At 40.6% G+C, this 20253-nt stretch overlaps 1 protein-coding gene across 5 annotated transcripts in view; it reads right to left on the reverse strand.

The window, feature by feature from the left end:
- WASF1 (WASP family member 1) overlaps positions 1 to 20253 on the reverse strand; it is a 227533-nt gene that overhangs the window by 190225 nt on the left and 17055 nt on the right. For 3 of the 5 annotated variants that reach the window (XM_075063891.1, XM_075063892.1, XM_075063890.1), the window contains exon 1: positions 19406 to 19876. The exons of 1 other annotated variant lie outside the window; for it this stretch is intronic. The gene's annotated coding sequence lies outside the window, so the exon portion shown is untranslated. Of the gene's footprint in view, positions 1 to 19405; positions 19877 to 20253 lie in introns of those variants that run through there. One more of the 5 variants, XM_075063894.1, reaches the window with a different exon arrangement.

Below are 20253 nucleotides of genomic sequence, written 5' to 3' on the forward strand. Positions count from 1 at the left end.
TCTGTCTGGGCTGCCTGGAGAGTGGTGCCCCCAGGCAGAGTGAGGCCCTACGCATTTGCCTATTTTGCCTATGCCTAAGGACGGCCCTGCCCCCCAGCACTAACCTGTGGCGGGAAGCGGAGCGACGCAGCCCCAGCCTGCTCCACTTTCCTTGCCCTGGCCCCTGCCGTGTCACTGGGGGGCGGCTGGGGAAAGGTCCTGCACTCACCTGCAGCGGGAAGTGGAGTGCCACAGCTTGGAGCTGGTGGAGTGGAGCTGGCTGGGGCTGGGCTGCTCCACTTCCCTGCGCTGGTGAGTGAGGGGAGGTTGGGGAAAGGACGCCCTCCGCACTCACCGGCGGCAGGAAGCAGAGCGACGCGGCCCCAGCCCACTCCACTCTGCCACCTCCCAGCCACAGCGCTCCACTTCCCGCTGCAGGTAAGTGCAGGGAGGTTGGGGAAAGGATGCCTCCCGTACTCACCTGTGGTGGGAAGCGGAGTGCTACAGCTGGGAGCTGGTGGAGTGGAGCGGGCTGGGACCGGGCTGCTCCACTTCCTCTGCTGCTGGGGGGGGGGGGGGGGGGGGGGCATCCCTTCCACACAAGCCCTTTCCCCTGAGTGACATGGCTGGGGCTGGGGTCAGGGCGAGGGAGGCATAGCGGGCTGCTCCCAGCCCCCCGCTAATTCCCCGGGCCACTCTGGGACTGCAGGGTCCTCAAACATGCCCTCCCACAGCTCCTGCCCCCCAGATCCTGCGGAGGGGGAGAAGTCCCTTACTGCACCCCAGACCCTCTTCCCCTTATCAAATCCCTCAGCCCTGGCCTGGCCCGACATCCTTAACACGCTGCTCAGAGCAGCATGTCAGAGCTTTACCGTGTTGTATGCGAACCCGCATTCTATCGGGTCGCGTTATATCGGGGTAGAGGTATAGTATAAGGGAAATGACCGAGCCAAAAAAATCCCAGAACACATTTTACAGCATCTAATACCCTCAAGTTTCAGGAGGGACCCCAGTGTCTTTGAACCGAAGTATTTTAATAAATTTAAATGGATCTAACTTCAAACCCTATGTCCATGTGGTTTTGCATGTTGCTTATCGGTAGCAAATTATTTAGCTCAAATAAATGTATCTTTTAGTTTTAGAAATTGGTAAAAAAGCTTCCCATTTCATATAAAGCATGGTTCTGATATTCTTTTATCATCTCACATTCAAAAATAAAAATTAGTCACAAAATATAAGTAGGTGATCAACCCCTTAATAATTTTGATTTAAATGAAGTATATTTTATATTTGCAGAGTACTTTAATAGCATTTTCAAAAACGTTTTGCATTGATATTTTAATTTAATTCAGTTGGATAAAGAGATATTAGATATTGGACATACCAAATGTCTATACTTGAAAATCTGTCAGACATTTACTAGTGAGAACTTTAAACCAACTGGCCAGCAGTAAATACAAAAGAATGGCAGGAGTTGTCACTACTGAGGTCCAGGTTCAACGCTCTGATTATAAGTCCAGCCATCTCTTTCAGAAACTGAGATGAATGCTGTGATAGAAAATCCAAACAATGCCCTTCAACATGGCTTGAGGGTTCTAGGGTAGATAAAAAATTATTTTTAATTTAACAATCAGATTCTTAAAAAAATCTAATTTGATTTTGTTTTTAAATTAAATATGACTATTGTTAAAAATAAAAATTATTTAAAATTAAATTTGAAATTATGACAAACTTCTTATAATTTATTACAGATCACTTAAATAAAACATGAGTCAAGCAGGCCATGTCTGACTTTCTTTAACACTTTGGCAGCAAACTTTTGAATTGGTGGAATCCACTGGCAATGTACCTGAAACCAACTAGATCAGTTCAATGACTAGTTCATTCCAAGTTGACAAAGCTTATCTTTCTCTTCCAACCTATGAATAAAAATTAGGTGTATCAGAGAGACCTACTAGCTATAAAATCATAATGGACATCGTGAACAGAAATAATCAGTTCAAATAACTAACTACAGATAATTCTTCCTTTGTTTAATAAATCAGTTAGTTTGAAATACAAGACATGTTTTAATAAACTTATTCCCCTCCCCACCCCAGATAGATACAGCACATGAGGTCATTTGATTTAGCGAACAATTTCAAAATGCTGGTTTTAATTGATTGAACTCTAATTTTCAATCAAATGCACCTAGACACAAATCACGAGTAAAAACCTCCTATTAAATAAAAAATGGCAAATGACATTTCTAACAATAAAAAAATCAGAAACTGAATAAAATGTCTGTTAAACTGTAGAAATGTTTAAATAAATGTGAATGGATATAGTGTATCCTCCTGGTTAGCAAAAAGAAGTACCAAATTTAGTGTAAAGGCTCTATTTAGTTACAAAACAACATTTTAATTGTTACCAGTCAAGGAGAATCAACCTCTCTTTAAAAAAGAACTAAGCACAAATGCAAAACAAGATTAAGAGAAAGCTCAACACATTATGAGTATGTACAATTATTTTTGAAAAAGCAGCAGAGAATCCTGTGGCACCTTATAGACTAACAGACGTTTTGGAGCATGAGCTTTCGTGGTATTCACCCACGAAACCTCATGCTCCAAAACATCTGTTAGTCTATAAGGTGCCACAGGATTCTCTGCTGGGCTTTTACACGAATCCAAACCTAACAACACTACCCTTCGAATATAATTTTTGACCTCTTTAACGTATTCTAATGAAAATTACATGACATAAAAAAATTGAGAGTTTCTGCTATGTGAACACCGCTCGACACAAGATTAGCTCAGGATACACTCTTAGTATTAATAGCCAATCCAAAAAAAAAAAAAAAAAAACAAAGAGAGAGAGAGAGAAGAACAAAAGAGAAAAAGAAAAAAGAAAAAAGAGTACAAGCAGTACAGGATTCCTTCAACTAGTCTCATTCTCACCCAGGAGCAAACACTTCGAAGGGTTGACTACACAGCATTCTAAGCTAAAACTTGTCGGTCAGGGGTTGAAAGAACCACAACCCAAATGACTGAAGTTTACTGAACAAACAGCGCCGGTGTAAACAGCACTTGTCAATCAAATGAAGCTCTCTCCTGCCAACCAAACAGCAGTTACACTGCGGTGCCTTTTAGTGGGGAACAACGCTGTAGCGGCAAAACCCCCGCCATTACTACAACCTCGCCGCAGTATACAAGACCATAGTCTAAGAGGCAATGTCAACATCTATTCATTTCAGTCTTTGGCACCTCATTCTGGCTAAAGACAAATGACAAGTGCCAGTTGGTGATGGAGCTTTTATTAATAACAAGGGATCATACCATTTGTGGGCTACTTGTATCTGAGAACATACGAAAAACTCTATTTTCAACTTCACTACTATCACCTGGAGTGATATTCAACTAAGACAGTTACACCCTGAACTACCAATCCACAGTAAAAACAAATGTAAACAATGCGAACGTTAGAACAGAGTCTACATAAAAGAATTGCATCTTCGGATAGATCATGACTGCTAAGAAAACTTTCTAAACAGAAACATATGAGCTAGACCTCACATCATCAGACTCGTTGGTAGATGTCAGGTAATATATGCATATGTGCCACATGCCGCCTGCTGCCACGTACATGGCCAAACAGGAGCGAGACTCACCAAATAGAATAAATTACTACATCTTGGCATCAGAAATTCAATAAAACCAGTAGAGAACACCAGTCTCTCTGAGGGGTAACTCAATATACAGACCTTGAAGTGGCAATTCGCACAAAACCTTAAAAACAGACTTAAACGTGAAGCTGCAGAACTGGAATTAATTGCAAACTTGGATACCATCAGATTAGGCCTGAATAAAAGACTGGAGGGTTGGGTCATAACAAAACCTAAACTTAATTTCCCCAATACTAATTTCTCCACGTTACTTCACACTTCTTTGTACTGTTGTAATGAGCATCTCTCCACTCAAAAGTATTGTCCTCCTTGATATCCTGCTGAATTGATTGATTATTAGACTGACTCTCACACTTGGTAAAGGCAACACCCATCCTTTCATTGTATTTCATACCTGCTCCAGTATTTTTCACTTCATGCATCTGATGAAGTGGGTTCTAGCCCACGAAAGCTTATGCCCAAATAAATTTGTTAGTCTGTAAGGTGCCACAAGGACTCCTCGTTGTTTTTGCTGATACAGACTAACATGGCTACCACTCTGAAACCTTTCTAAAATAGAATACTTCTAAACTACACAAATAAAAAAACAGCAGTATATTTGCATGCAATTATGCAAAATTTACATATTTAAGCTTACTAATCAAACAAACTTAACAACGTTGGATAATGATAAGATACTCACACAGAACAACACAAAACATGCACACAGTCAATCCCCATCCCACTGGGTTCCTTACATTCTAAACACAGTAGGAGGCTGTTCTTGCTTTCCCAACTAAAGCTAGCCTCATTTGATTTACAGATTTATACTTTTTAAATGGGTTTGCACATAAATTACACTTACAAAGCCCCATCTTCACTTCTGTGATAATTAACACATTCACTACAACATGCTCAGATTTGAAATTTGCTCTTCAAAAAGTTAAGACACCTGAAATACCCAGAAGTGTTAAAGTATCTTTTTTGAATGATTTTCATTACACCCTGTTGCTCGTTCACCTTTACTGTTCTCAGATTTGTCTAACATTTTCCAGTGAACCAGCACAACTCTCAGTAAATTTATTTTTAAAAAGGTGCTTGGCTTCTTTCTTACTAAATATTTTACCAATACACCCCTACCTTGATATAACGCTGTCCTCAGGAACCAAAAAAATCTTACCGCGTTATAGGTGAAACCATGTTATATTAAACTTGCTTTGATTCACTGGAGTGCACAGCCCTGTGCCCCTGGACCATCGCTTTACCGCGTTATATCCAAATTCATGTTATATCGGGTGGCTTTATATCAAGGTAGCAGTGTATTTAATTACTGAGATTTTATATTGCTACGTACTGACATCTTTTTACTTATAGATTTTATATCACTTGAATTAAAGAATGATAATTTACCCTACAGTAACTATGGTTCTTCAAGGTGCTGTACTCAGCCTGGATCCCACTGAAGGTGCACCAATGCCTCATGCGCACCCTGAGTCTTTTAATTGAGTGTCTGTCAGGGCTGCCCACATGCCCTATTGCCTCTTCATACTCCCTTACAAGGTCACAACCCTCCCTTAGTTCCCTCCCAATACAAAGCCTGCATAGTTAAGGATTCTGAAAAGCAGGGATGGAGGATGGGTTGTAGGATCCACACTGACTACATCATCTCGAAAAAACACAATTACTGTAAGGTAAGTAACTTTCTTTGAATATCTGTCAGTGTGGATCCCTACTGGAGGCAACAAGCAAGGAGCATGCGCTCTGGATAGTGGGAAAGAGGAGTATCAGCTGTATCAATCAGAGGTTGAACTACTGCACTGCCAAACTTGGCATCAACCTATCCACCATGTCAAAAGCAAAAAACATTTAAAAAAAAACGTCCAAAGACCTCAGCTACAGAAGTGTTTCTGAATCAGATTGACAATGCTGCCTATGTTTTGGCAATGTGTGACTTGATAAGGCTCACCAGCTAATTGATAACAGGAGAAATGCAGAACATGATCTGCTTAGAGTACCTCTGTAATGAAATGGTCTAACCTGTTGATGAGCCAGATACAGCCACAAAGAGGCAGGGAGACAGCCTGAAAGGTTTAGTCCTGTCAATTTAATAGAGCAAGGGTTCTGAAATGTCCAAAGTATGTAGCTTTTTCTCTCCCAGTATCAGTTCTGGTTTCAATAAAACTAGCAGGTTAATTGATTGATCTAAGTGAAACTCCTAGACCACCTGTCCAAAGCGATAGGTAGTAGGAAGACTATCTTAAGCAGGTGATGTACTGAACAATTTGGTATCAGCTTGAACAGAGGCTCCATGAGTTTCAAGAGGATGGATGTCAAGATCCCACTAGATGTGAAAAGATAGTGTGAGTATGTAAGCATAAAATGCTGATAGAGCTTTCAAGTTTCATCTCACAGCTAAGAGTCAAACCAGTTTGTTTCAAGTCCAGCACATAGTCAAGGATCTTCGGTATCAGAGCTTCAACTAGGTCCAGGGTACACTGGGTTGTGCATAAGAAGAACTATTTCCATTTAGAGGAGTAGGTCTTCCAAGTAAATGGTTTTGTGCTTTACACGATGATTTCTTGAATCATCAAGAACAGTCTCCATCAGTAGTGCTCAACCAGCCAACATCCAATTTAATAAAAGCAACAACTGTGGGTCTGGATCCAATATCAGACAGTGATTCTGAGATTTCAAGTCAAGGTAGAGCTGGAGTTGGATGAGAGGCTGAACAGATATCTGCAAGAGGTCTGATGGCCAGAACTGTCTTGGTCAGTAGGGAGCCATTACAGTCAGCATGGTCTGGTCCCATCTGACTTGGAGATCATCCTGGGGATCAGGCATATGTAGATTAGACAGACAGACCGACCGACCGATCAACCAAGGTAACAAGAAGTTGCCTGATAAGGAACCTGGGCTCATTCCCTCTCTGAAGCAGAAGTTTGAGCACTTGGTATTGTCCTTTATAGCTAAGAGATCTGTCATGGGACTCCCCTCATTGGGAAAATATCACATCTCTGATGGATGTTTGTAACCAAATCTGTGGTTGCTGCAAAGTGCCTGCTTAAGAAGTTTGCCAGGTATTTCTGGTAGCTGAAAGTTGTAGAGTCAATAGGATTATGTCATGCTAATGACACCAAGTCCGTAGCCCGATGGTTTCATGGCAGAGAGGGGATAACCAAGGGCCTCCTTGCTTGCTGATGCAGTGCATTGCAGACGTCTTGTCAGTCACAATCTGCACTGTGGAGCCCCACAGGACAGGCAGGAATACCATTCAGGCTAGCCAGATGACCCTGAGCTCCTAGATGTTCACATGTAGCTTCAAATCATCCTGGGACCAGGTCCCTTGCAACTGAAAATGGTTGAGGTGGGCACATGAATTTGTTCCCGAGGCAGCTGGGATGAGCAGCATCATTGGGGAGGGAACCAGAAGGGTACCACTCCTTTTGTACACTCTTCGGGTCCTGCAACCAAGTAAGTTCTTGTAGGATCTGGGGTAGGAGAAAAGACACACTTGGTCATGTCATGCAAGGATGGAAAATATATTGACCTCAGACATAGTTGTGAGGGTCAGAGGTGAAATCTGGTAAAGGCTGTCACATATATGCACATTGACATATGGCCTAGCAGTCCCAGGCGCATACTATCATTATTTTCATGTTTGAGTTTAGGTCCTGTGAAAGAAATGCACCCAAACGTCTATTCAGTACATAAGGCAAATTGAGTAGGTGCCAACTGTCAAATATTTGGCAGTGTCATAGACAGCGTTGGAGAATGCTCACAAGATGTGAACACATATGTAACAGCTGCTGCTTCCATGTTTCGGGCCCTTCAATGGCTCTGTTGGGACATTTTGACTTCAAGCTGGCTACAAAGTTGGGAATCTATAGAACCACGGTTATACCAAATCTACTGAATAGAAGTGAAACGTGGGTGCTGAGGAACAGAGTGACACTTTTGATTCTCATTGTCTTCATCATTACTCAATATCAAGTGACAGGAAAGATCAGAAATGATGATCTTCGAAGACAAAGGCAAACCCAGCATCGCCTCCATCATCACTGATTTGATCTCAGCAGCTTTCTTAGTATAGTCATTAGCAGAAGGAAAGACCAATGAATTCCAAAGCACGGTACCAAGAAATACTGTTATGTGGCCATAGACCACATGGCGTCAAAAGCTTTGGTGGACACAAACTGAATATACCACCACCTTGCCAGAGATCCATCTGGAAGACATTTGATCTTCAAGGAGACCACGTCCCTTTGGGATTTGCCATGATGATGATGATGAACTCATCACAGGATAGGTGGGGCTTGAAGTCCACAGGTTTTTAATCCCTCATGTTGAGATGCAGGGTAGTAAGGAGGGATATATGCCGGGGGAAGGGAGAGCTGACCATCAGCTTTCAGTCCAGATGAACTGAAAATGTTCCCAGCATTTGTATATCAGTATAACAGAAGAGTTCTGAAGATTTACAAGTTCTGAGAGATTTAGTTTTCACTAAGAACTAGCAGGCCGGACCCTTGTTCTGTCTTACTACCATGCACAGTAAGGGAGGAAAGGTCACAGCCACCCTGACCTTTATGTCCTTCTACTCAAACACAAGCAGGGACAGGAACATGCACATCCCCAATGGACACCACTATTCAGAAAGACTCCAGTTATATGCATGAGGTTTATGTGCACCTACAGTAGGATACACCTTGACATATGTTTACATTTAAAAATTAGCAAAGAAGACGAACAAGTGTGGCTCTTTACAAATGTGACATTCACAATGAACACTAAACAAATTTAAGACTGAACAACCTGAGAGAGGTGCAGCACAGAATCTCAAAGACCTGCAGCATAGAATTTAAACTTGTGAGGGACTTTGTCAAAAGACTTTTGAAAGTTTACATACATTACGTCAATTGGTTCTACTTTATCCACTACTTCATTGACCCATTTAAGAATTCTAATAGATTAGAACAAGACAATTTTCCTTTGCTGAAAAAACACTGATTAGACCCTCTCAGATCATGATCTTCCAGGAATTATATTCTGTAATTTTATCCCTTCAGTTTACCCATTAAAGATGTAAGGCTTACTGGACTATAATCTTTGGATCATCCCTACACAGCCTTTTTAAAAATAGTTACATTTGCTAGCATCCAATACTTTGGTATAGTAACTATTTTTAATGCAAGGTAGCATATTGGTGCTAGCAGCTCAGCTACTTCATTCAGTGGTGAAAAATTATTTTTTGACAATTTCAGTGGTATTCATCTGTTATTGATAACGGATAGAGATGTTAATTTTTAAAAATATGATTTCTAATATGACATTGTCCCCAGCAGATTTTAAAAACAACAGCTCAGAAGGTTAAGAAAACACACCGTGAAAGAGAAAATCTAGGTCACATGCTTTTGAAAAATAGAGTTAAGAATGAGTTTCTCCAATGATTTCAGGAAAATAAATGAACTAAGAGTTTAAGACTATACTGCTCTCTGTATAAAGTCACCTCCTCTATCCAGGCTTGTGTTTGCCATCTTTAGGAAATGTTCCAAAATCTGGAAATTTGGATCATGATCCTATGTGGTGCTTAGCAACTCACAGAATCAATCCCTTAGAGCAGTCTCAGTGGAATGCAGTGGAAGAATTGTGGTCTCTAATGATGAGGATTTCTATTTTGAGAAGTGTTTTTAAACAAATTATATAATTTTCCAGAATGTTCTGTTCTTCAGCAGTGTTGCATATAAGCATGGTGTGATCTGTGTCAGACAATTAACAGGTCCCTGCCTCAAAAAGCTCAGTCCAAAACCAAAGGCTGAGGAAGACTTTTCACCATCTTTGCAGCAGGCAGGGATCGGGCGTACAAAAATGTTTCTTCCTTCCAGCAGTAACAACAAGTAGAAAAGGCTTCAAATTTATCAGACAAGTAGTACCAGGTTTCAAAACATGAAGTCCAAACAGGATCCAAGGAGCGCAGCCTGGTAAGGCTTTCATCACTCTGAACTGTCTCAGCAGCGAAGGGATATGAGAATGGGGTAAAAACAAGGCTCTGATTCTCATCAGGCTATTGTCCATGGACATTGCAGCCCCACAATGATCATGAGTCAAACTTCTAAATTCTGGATCTTCACCTGAAGATGGCACACACAAGCCTGGATGGAGGATATGACATTATATAGAAAGCAGTACTGTCTCAAACTGTCAGTTTATTTACTTTCCTCGGGTCACTGCTTAAGCAAACTCGGGCATTGTCTATGGACAATGGTGTCCCATATTTTAGTTTAGTTCCCAGGCTGTTGAGCATCTAGTATATTCTTAAGCTGTGGATAGAAGGGTCTAAGTGGATGGCAAGGACGATAAAATTCAATGATTTAAAAACAAAAAAAATCAGGATTTTTTTGATTAAATGCTTTTTGAGGAAAAAACCTATCTAAAGATAGTTTTAAATAAGATGTTTTTGAGCTATAATGTATCTCATCATGGAATAGGGATTATAAATTCTAATTCTATAGTATGAGACAATATATTCATGTATTGTTTAAGAAAGTTTTGTAAATGAGTTCCAATAGTTCATGGATTAGGGACCCAATCTTATGGGGTTCCACAGGCTTCTGTGTACATTATTTAGGTTAACCTTTCCATCTACCGAATGGGACTCAGTGCTCAGTCTAAAAGATACCAGAGATGCTTAGTTTTGCAGTTCTCAAACTGTGGATTTGTCTCTCCAGAAATAACATGCTCGTTAACAGCAAAAATGTTTTAAAATAAATAAATAATGAATAGAGATAAGAAATAACAGACTTCAACCCCATTGTCCCGCTGCAAATTTTCGTACACAAAGTCAATCCCTTACCTCTCTCTAAAAGTGCAAAGTTTCAAAAAGTTCAATGAATAGAAGATTGTTGGGGACAGAACAGAACTGGACAAGGAGAAGTCAGGAGATAAATGTGAGAAGGGACGGACAGGCAGTAGAACCAAAAGTGAAACTGTTTGAGCAGCATATTCCAGAAGTCTTGAGGTCTTTCTGAGTGTAGCCTTCATTGATTTGAGATCTACCATGCCATTCTCTCACTAGAAGGGAAAACCTGTAATGGCAGAAGGCCATAAAAGATTTTGGAAATATTTAAATTAAATTCCTTTACCTGTGGGTAAAGCACATGCGTGCAAAATGCAAACAGAGCAACAAAGAAATGCAAGGCCTGCTTGCCCGTATGAAACGACATCATGAGAAGTGTTCCTTCTCAGAAGGAAGCTGTGTTGAAGATGATGAAAAGAATATGTCTGAATATGCAGGATTTTCAGGTTGGTAAACTTTTTTATGTCATTCTTCTTTCTTAAGGACTGCCCGTCGTCCTTCTGGACTATTCTTGAATTCTAATGTTTGAGCAAAAAATATAGTTGTTACTCTATGGTACTATCATTTTAGATGCAGTTGTGATAAAAAATGAATAGCTGAAATAGGCAAATCTTCCTTTTACAATTTCACTTTTAAAGTAGTACTGAGTGTCAGTGAATCCAATGAGTAATACTAAATGAGCAGTATGGTAACAGTAATTAAATAACTGCATTGACTTATTTTGTTTAGGAGAATCCATCCTCAACATACAGGATTATGAAGACTATCCACCTTCAAGATCATCATTTTCTATAGTTTCAGAGTTAGCTGCCAATGATAGTGCTTCAGTCACATCATGTATGTCACATCGCCACAGTATATCTATCACTTGTAGCAAAAAGAGAAAAAAAATCTATCGTCCAGAAACAACCATAGATAAGTTTGTGATAAGAATCAGCAGATTACAAAAAGAGGTAATTGATGAAAAAACTGCCCACTTTGTTTATGAAAACTCTCCTTTCCATACGATCGAGAACCCACACTTCATTAACATGGTTCAGTCACTGATACCAGGATACAGTCCACCCACAGAGCAGATGTCGCAGGCAAATTGCTAGATAAAGTGTGTGAAAGAGAAATTGAGCAGTGTGCAAAAGGTCTACAAGGTAACCTGTTAACCTCAGTCTTGATGGATGGAGCAATGTCCTCCCCAATGATCCTGTTCTATGTCCTTGTGTGACAACAGAAGGGAATGTTCCTTACAGAAACAACTGATACATCAGGAAATGCACACACAAGAGAATACTTACAAGAAGTAGCAGTGAAATCTATAACAAACTGTGAAGAAAAAAATCCAAATGTCTAATAAGCAGCTTGATCACAGACAATGCTGCAAATGTATCCAAGATGACAAGAAATTCAGAATAGAGTAAAAAAGAGTCCCAGGCTAATAACATACGGTTGCAATGCTCACTGGATGCACCTCCTACCCAAAGACTTCAGTGTTCCAGAAATAAAGACTAATGTTGAAATTGCAAAATACTTCCGTAACAACCACTTTGCAGCAGCTGCTCTGAAAAAAGTGGGAGGAACCAAGCTAACTCTCCCACAAGGTGAGCAATGGAACTCAGCAGTGGACTGTTTTGAGCACTGTATCAAGAACTAGCCTAATCTGATGACAGTTTTGTGAACAAAATTGTGAAAAAATAGATGGCACTGTAACAGCCAAAGTTCTCAACACTGGGCTTAAGAGAAATGTTGAACACATGCTGAGTACCCTAAAGTCTATTTCTGTAGCCTTGAACAAAATACAGGGAAAACAGCTGTTTTGTTGCTGACGCTGTTGAAATTTGGAAGGAACTGAGTGAGATCTTAAAAAGAGAAATATGAAATGACAGAGCTTAATTGTAAGTATTAAAAAAAAAAATTGGACAAGCACTATCTCCAGCTCATTTTCTTGCAGATACTCTCAAGGTTTGACCCTGGTACTGAGTATTAACTGCTGAAGAGGAGGAGTTGGCTATTTCATGAACATCCAGCAATCATCCCTCCATAATGCCAACTATAATAAACTTCAGAGCTAAGGGTGAACCATTCAAGAAACATAAGTTTGCCGATGATGTTTTAAAGAATGTCACCCAGTGAACTGGTGGAAGTCACTTAAGCACTTGGATTCAGAGACTGTTGAAGTGATAATCTCACTTTTAACAGCAGTAGCTTTTTCTGCTAATGTAGAAAGAATACTTTCTTCCTCTGGACTAAATCATTCCAAATTGAGAAATTGTTTGGGACCTGAAAAAGCAGGAAAACGTGTTTCTTTTCCAGATTATGAACCAACAGGAAAATGAAGGTGAAGACGACTGAGTTAGCTGCAGAAGCCAATATTTTATGTTTTTCATGTTGACCTGGCTGCCATAGTCAATTTAATTTTTGGTGGTTTTTTTTAATATTTCATTTAAATATTTTAATTTAAAACAATTTTAACAAAAACAAACCTGATTTTTAAAAACTTGAATGTTTAACTAAATTCAAAAATTCATATGCCTGTTTTGTTAAAATATTATATATTTGCTGTTGAAGAAAAAAATCCAGAATACATACATGTGGTTTTAGTTAAATAAAACAATTTAATGTCTGTCTGTGATTCTCCTCCAGCACGACAAGAAAATCCTCCAAATATTAATGATTAACCTGTTGAATTGGAGATAGTTCACCTCCCAATGACTTCATAAATATCTGATTCAATTATTTTTGGTAAATGAAATAACCAAACAATCATTCATTTTCTGATATAGCTGTAAAACTAATCTGAAAAGTTTTCAAAATAAATCACTTTAAAAATGTATAGTATGTACCTTCTAAAAATGAAACCTACATCTCTGAGTTGTGAAGAATACATATTAAGGTTATAACAACCAATAAGAACGAACTTTTATGCAGAAATCCATGATTAAATTGAGCCTTCCTGACTAGCAATTTAAATCAAATCCACCCTGGTGGATGGAGCAAGGGAGTAGATGGGGGTGAGAACCTGCATGAGTGGATGGGAGAAAGATTCATAGGGAAGTTAGAAAAAAAAAAAGAAGCAGAATATGACGACTTATAGGGAGAAGTAGAAGCAGCAGAAAATAGAGGAGAAGGAGGTAAAGCACATCAAGTGGTGGGAGAGGAGGAAACGAGAGAGACAAAGAGTTGTAAAGGATTGATGGAGAAACCAAAACAAAAAACCAAAACAAAAAACCCCATCAAAAATAAGAACAGGAAGTAAACGTACACTGAAAACAAAGGAAAAGATCTATTATAGAAAAAAACTGGAGTGAAACAAGGAAGGGGGACAACAAAAGTAAAAGAGATATCACAAGTTACTATTTAATGTATTTGAAATGTAACTATTTGACAATGTGTTATCATTACAGATGGTACAACTCTGCCTCCCCATGTGTAAGCAATTTTTATTTCTTTAAGAAGCAACTTGCCTATGGTCACCCAGCAGGTCAGTGGAAGAGTGGGGAATAGAAGCCAGGTATCCTGAGTCCCAACCCAGTGTTCTATCCACTCCTCCTCATAATAGGCTTAGTCATCAAATGAAGAAAAGTTGGGTATATTTTTGAGCCATAGTTGCAAAACTTTTGCTTTTATTTAAATGTTCCAGAGTCAACAAAAGGACTTTTAAAAATACTATACTTACACAAGCATTTTTTTGATTTACAAATATTCAGTTAGTACCTCAAGACACAGCAACTGCTCTCTACACATGAATGAGAACAGCAAACTATCCTGATGGACAGGACAGCTAAGAAAGTAAGAGGCCAATCTGGCTTCATCAGAAGCTCTTCAATGATCTGAAGATCAAAAAGGAATCCTACAAAAAGTGGAAACATGGAAAGTTGCTAAGGAGGAATACAAAAGAATAGCACAGGCACGTAGGGCTAAGACACAAAATGAGTTACAACTTACAAGGGTCATAAAAGCAATAAGAAGCTTTTAAAAATACATTAGGAGCAAGAGAAAGATGAAAGAAAGATAGTGTCAGACAACATCAATAAGACTGAGGTGTTTAATGCCTGTTTTGCTTCAGTCTTTACAGAAAAGGTAAATTTTGACCAGGTAATTAAAAAAATTAATATTAACAATAAGGGGGAAGGAACACAACCAAATGAGGGAAAGAACACATTAAAGAATATTTAACTAAGTTAGATGTATTCAAGTCATCAGAGCCTCATTAAATTCACTCTAGGGTACTTAAGGAACTAACTGAAGTAACCTCTGAATCGTTAGTAATTACCTTTGAGAACTCATGGAGGATAAGCAAGGCCTCAAAGGACTGGAGAAGGGCAAACACAGTATCTATCTTTAAAAAGGGAAACAAAGAGGACCCTGGAAATTATAAACAGTTGGCCTAACTTTGACACCTGAAAAGATATGGGAACAAATTATTAAACAATCAATTTGTTCGCAACTAGAGAATAATAGGGTGATAAATAATAACCAATATGGATTCATCAAGAACAAATCAGGGCAAACCAACCCAATTTCCTTTTTTGTCATAGGGTTACCAGCTTAGTGAATGGTGGAAGCTGTATATGCAAAACATCTTAATTTTAATAAGACTTTTGACACAGTCCCATAAGACATTCCTATAGTATAAGCAAAACAGAGAAATGTACTCTAGAGGAAATTACTATCAGGTGAGTGCACAAATGGTTGAAAGATCATATTCAAACAATAGTTATCAAAGGTCTGCTGTAAAACTTGAGAATGTACATAGTGGGGTCCCTGCAGGCTTTTGTCCTAGGCCCAATACTATTCAATATTTTCATTAATGACTTGGATAAGAGTATGTTTATAAAATTTGTCGATGACACCCAGCTAGGAGAGGTTGCTAACACTTGGAGGACAAGATTAGAATTCAAAACAACCTTGACTAACTGGAGAATTAGTTTGAAATCAACAAGATGAAATTCAAAAAAGACAAGTGCAAACTATTGCACTTAGGAAAGAAAAAAAATCAAATGCACAATTACAAAATGGAGAATAACTGGTTAGGCAACAGAACAGCTGAAAAGAATCCAGGGGTTATAGTGGATCACAAACTGAATATAAGGCAACAATAACAGTTGTGGAAAAGGCTAATATTTTGGAGTGTATAAACTAGGGCTGTCAATTAATTGCAGTTAACTCACACGATTAACACAAAAAAATCAACTACTATTTAAAAAATAAAACATGATTAATCACAGTTTTAATTGCACTGCGAATAATGGAACACCAACAGACATTTATTAAATATTTTGGATGTTTTTCTACATTTTAAAATATATATCGATTTCTATTACAACACAGAATACAAAGTTTTTATTAAAAATATTTGCACTGTAAAAATAACAAAAAAATTGTATTTTTCAATTCACCTCATACAAGTACCATAATGCAATCTCTTTATCATGAAAGTGCAATTTACAAATGTAACAAAAAAAATCTACATTACTGTACTCAAATAAAAAAATGTAAAACTTTAGCGCCTACAAGTCCACTCAGTCCTACTTCTTATTCAGACAATCACTGAGATAAACAAGTTTGTTTACATTTACGGGAGATAATGCTGCTGGCTTCTTATTTACAATGTCACCTGAAACTGAGAATAGGCATTCTCATGGCACTTTTGTAGCCAGCACTTGTGCTACGGGTCACTTGTGCTACAGAGTCGGCTCCTATGGCAATAGTAGTTTTGGAACATGCTCAAATGCTGAGGGGAGAGGAGTGCATGAGCACTCTAACAAGTACTGCTACCAGAAGTTTCCACTGTCCCAGCTCCACCAGTCAGCATATCCCAAAAGGAGGCATATGCACAAGACACTCAAAGAAGAGCTGGGCACATTTCGTCTTGAGTAAAGGCGTGTGAGGGATGAGCTGATAAGTCTTCAAATATGCTAAGGGCTGCTCTAAAGAAGACAATGATCAATGGTTCTCCATGTCCACTGAAAGTAGGACAAGAAGTAATCATTTTAGTCTGCAGCAAGGGAGATTTAGGTTACATAGTTGGGGAAAAAATTCTAATTATAAGGATAGTTAAGCACTGGAATAGATTTCAAAAGGAGGTTGTGGAATCTCCATCATTGGAGATTTTTAAGAATGAGTTGGACAAACTCCTGTCAGAGATGGTACTTAGTCCGCTCTCAATGCAGGGGGCTAGAGTAGGTTACCTCTTGAGGTTCCTTCCAGCCCTACATTTATATGATTCTACAGCAAGCCCGAGTAGAGTTTTTTTTTATGTGTAACCTTTTATTCAGTCAAAACTAGATGCTCAGATGATTTGTGTGCTTATCCATCCATATAATTTTTTCCTACCATTTTTGTAATAGAAATGCAGTTACTGCAACTTGCTAAGTCAAAAATGAACATTTGAAGCATCACTAAAGGTTCAATTCTTCCACGGGGCTGCCAGAGCCTCTCTCTACCAACTCCCCACCACCAGAGTCTTTCCCTGCTGCCTTCCACCTGCTGCCTTTCAGTTAGATATGAAAAGTCTCCAGCACTAGGGAGGCAGTGGGACAGCAGTGTAGATGTGGGTGGCATGGCTTGGGCATAGAGACACATGTAGAGTACATACCCTAGGGTTCTGATACATCTACTCGCCTAAGCTGTGCCTCACCTTCTACATCAGGCGTTCTCAACCTTTTTCTTTCTGAGGCCCCCAAAATGCTATAAAAATTCCAATGCTCACCTGTGCCACAATAAACTGTTGTTCTGCAAATTCAGTAAATTAAAAGCCAGGTCTGGTGTTAGGGGGTAGCAAGCAGGGTAATTGCCCGAGGCCCCATGAAACTAAGTTGCTTGGACTTTGGCTTCAGATCCGAGCGGCAGAGTTCAGGTTTTGGCTTTCTACCCTGGCCCCAGCAAGTCTAACACTGGTCTGCTCTCTGGTTAATTTGGTAAACCACCTGAAACCTGTTCATGGCCCCCCAGGAGCTGGACCTCTGGTTGACAACTTCCGTTTTATACCACTATTTATACCCATGCTAGTTGGACATGCAACATCTGTACTCTACAAGTCACCACAAGTGTAGACCTACCCACTGTTTGAATTCTGAAGAGTGTGTTGAAGAACACACCTCACTGGTGGTAGCAGATGGACAACAGCTAATTTACATTAGCAAATTATTCTAAAGGCTGTACTGTGAATCCACCCCAAACCCTTAAACGATTACACTTTATTATCATTTCTGAGCACAACAAAGTTTAACTAAAAGCTGTAATTTCCTCTACTATAGTATGAGAAAAATCAAACTGTGTATTAAATCTAGTGATTCAACAATAATAAAATATTGCTTTTAACATAAACTGAAACATTTGCAGCATAATAGCTGATCTACAATATTTAAATAGCAATGTTACACTACAGATTGGTTTCACAAACAGACCTTGAAATACTTTACCTTTCAACAACCACACCATGCAACTACAGACAACACCCTGTAAGTGCATGCCAGGAAAATGAGGAATGCACTTCTGTAGAATCACCTAACAATTGCTGGCAGGTAGTGTGTGAATCAATGACAGCTGCATTCTCAAAATGAATAGATCACATACAGGGTGACTCACATCAGGTGTGTAAGTAAGGTAAATCACATAACCTGTATTGCTATTGCACCACTGATAAAGAGTCCATTTATAAATCTGAAATAAAAGTTGTACGCTTCAAATGTCAAAAACAAAAAAAAAATAAAAAGGTCCAGAATGCTGGAAATACAGAACTTTCCCCTAAAATGACACTTGCAAAGTTATTTTCATGTCAATGTTATTTTTGCCACCACAGTTCTAGAGTGCATGGTTTCCTTATGGCAATGACCAATAAAAAAATCTAAAGACAACGATTAATAAATATGAAAGCTTCACTACCTGCATTTTCTACTTGGTATTCTTTATTCTGTTGATATCTTCATAGAAATTCAAATCTGTTTCCTTTAAAACTGAAACATTTGCTGAAAATGTGAATGACTGACAAATCAAACTAAAACATCTAATTACTATATTTACTTCTGATTCCAAACACAAAACTAAATGAAACGAAATCACAGATACATGAAATGTAAGTGATCCAGAAGGACTTCGTACATGCTTAATATACAAACAGAAATTACTTTGGGCTATTATGTTTTATAATGAGTGTATCCACAAGCTAAATCGGCATAGGGGGATGGATAATTTTGTGTTTGGAGGAGGCGGATGCTACATGTTTTTAGGATAGCAGTTTGGAGGTCTTTTGCTCGCAGGCAGCCGAGATCTCCACGACAGCTGAACAATGGTAGCAATCTTTCAATGGGCAGCTATTTCCACTGAATATGATCGAATCTGCTTCTCTTCAAAAGACAAATCGCATCTAGCTCCACCATCCATCCCCACCTCTGGCCTCTACAGTCCCCATTACATAAATTAAGCGGAGGTGGCTGGCTCAGGGTAACCCCACCCCCTTCAGATCAACATAGTAGCTAGCACCTTGTGACAGCCAACGAACCACCGCCCCCGATTACTGACCCCAACAATAAAAGGTCCCGCCGCCCCTTGAGCGCGGCTCCGCACTAGGCACTGTACAGGAGGCGGGGGAGGGGGCGTGAAGAGGCGCACTCCGCTACTAAAAGTGCATTCCCCCTCCCCCACACGGAGAGAGGAATTTACACACCTGTCCCTGCAACAGCCGCAGGGGGCTCGGCGCTCACCCCCTACCAGCTGCAGACAGCGAGAGGGGGACCACATTGGCACAGCCCTATTGCTTCCTTCACCCCACAGGAGATGGGGGGACAGCGAAGGTGTCACTGGGTGGGGATGGAGGAGTTGCGGGGGGGGGTTCGCCCCGATGAAGGGACATCACTCTCCCGTGGGTGGATGGGACAGGGGGGCGCCCTCCCCGTGGTGGGCGCGAGTCACGGCAGAGGCGGTGCAGGCTGCGGGGCACTTACTCTCTCCGGTCCGTGCGCTGCTCCTCTCACACCTTCATGCCGCCGACCAGCCCCGCCCTCTCAGCGCCCCAGAAGCTCGCGCTGCCCCCTGGTCTGTACGAATCCGAAGTTCAAACGGCTTCTTCCAAGCGCTTCTCCCCGCTGGAGAGAATCGTTGTGGAGGGGGAGGACCCGAAACCGGAGCGAGCTGAGGGGGGGCTGCGGCGCGGAGCTCCCCAAAGGCTTCACAATAGACACAGAGCGGCGCGTGTGTGCGCGTGGGAGGAGGGGCTTCTCCCCCGGCCCGGACTCCCTCTCCAAGCACGCGGGGGCTGTTTACCCAACACCTAACCGGCCGTCCCGCTTCCCCCAGGGACTAAGTGGGTGCCTCCCCCTCGCATCCGTAGCGTTGAGGATCAGGGAACCCCCATTTCTACAAACACCCCCTCAATATGGCAGGTGGTATAGTCCAGTTCGCTCTCTCTCTTACTCGAGCTAGGGGGAGGGGGCCGCGGGTATTGTGACGTATTCTAAAGCCGGCTCCTCGCAGCCAATGGGAATGGGAGAGGAGGAGCTAGAATGGGAGTGGGCGGGGCTGCTGGCAGCTCCAAAGAGAGTGGGCGGGGCTGTTTCAGAGAAAAGAGTGCTTCGAGTTCTCCTGCTGTATCTCGCACAGCGTGTTCCACTAGTTGGTTCGCTGGTGTCAGACTCATCCCCAGCCTTTTTTGCCTCTCCAAGCGTGGGGGGAAAGAAACAGAAAAATCCAATTGAGCTGCTGCCAAAGTGCCGTGGAAGAGAAAAAACAGGGAGTGAAGAACCGACTGCGGAATTGCTGCCAAAGACTGGACTGATTGGGCTGCACCAACAAT

The sequence above is a fragment of the Chelonoidis abingdonii genome, chromosome 3 (genome assembly GCF_003597395.2).
Source record: "Chelonoidis abingdonii isolate Lonesome George chromosome 3, CheloAbing_2.0, whole genome shotgun sequence".
Lineage (NCBI taxonomy): Eukaryota > Metazoa > Chordata > Testudines > Testudinidae > Chelonoidis > Chelonoidis abingdonii.